The sequence below is a fragment of the Acanthisitta chloris genome, unplaced genomic scaffold, assembly GCF_000695815.1.
Source record: "Acanthisitta chloris isolate BGI_N310 unplaced genomic scaffold, ASM69581v1 scaffold8001, whole genome shotgun sequence".
NCBI classification, from domain to species: domain Eukaryota; kingdom Metazoa; phylum Chordata; class Aves; order Passeriformes; family Acanthisittidae; genus Acanthisitta; species Acanthisitta chloris.
In genome coordinates, this window is record NW_008654280.1 from 14,940 (window position 1) to 15,541 (window position 602).

A 602-nucleotide genomic window follows, 5' to 3' on the forward strand; every position below is an offset into this window, starting at 1 on the left:
AGAACTGCACAATCAGGTATAATTAATTCATCATTAATAAATCATGGCTGATTAACTAATCTGTTGATTAGAAACACATTACTGCATAAACTCCCACCTGAGCTCTGGTGATTTTTCTATCCTGAACAGAAGTAGAGACCGAGTAGCAGGAAATTATATTTAAAAAAAAAGGCTTTAAGCAGCAGAAGAGATCAGTTTGGTCAGGAAATTTAGATAACAAGTATGTTTAAAATTTATGTGCCTTGTTCATTACTAGTCCTCTTGAGTAAAAAAGAACAATTGTGAAAGGATTAAATTTTAAATAACACTGTTAAATGTGGATGGGTGAACCACCATTGGTTCTTTAGCTCACCTATATTCTAAAGGAAGGCTTTTTTCCCAAAGCATCTCAGATTATGGGGCCAGATTTGCACTGCCAGCAGGAAGCAGCACGCGCAGCGACGCAGGCCTGCAGCACTCGCCACGGAGTGCCCACCTCGCCCCGAGAGCCCCGAGAGCAGCGCAGCGGCGAAACCTGCCACTGCGCCAGTGCTGCTGGGCAGCCCCACAGCAGTGCTTGGCACATGGCTTCCAGTGTATGTTTACAAAGCACTCTACAGGAT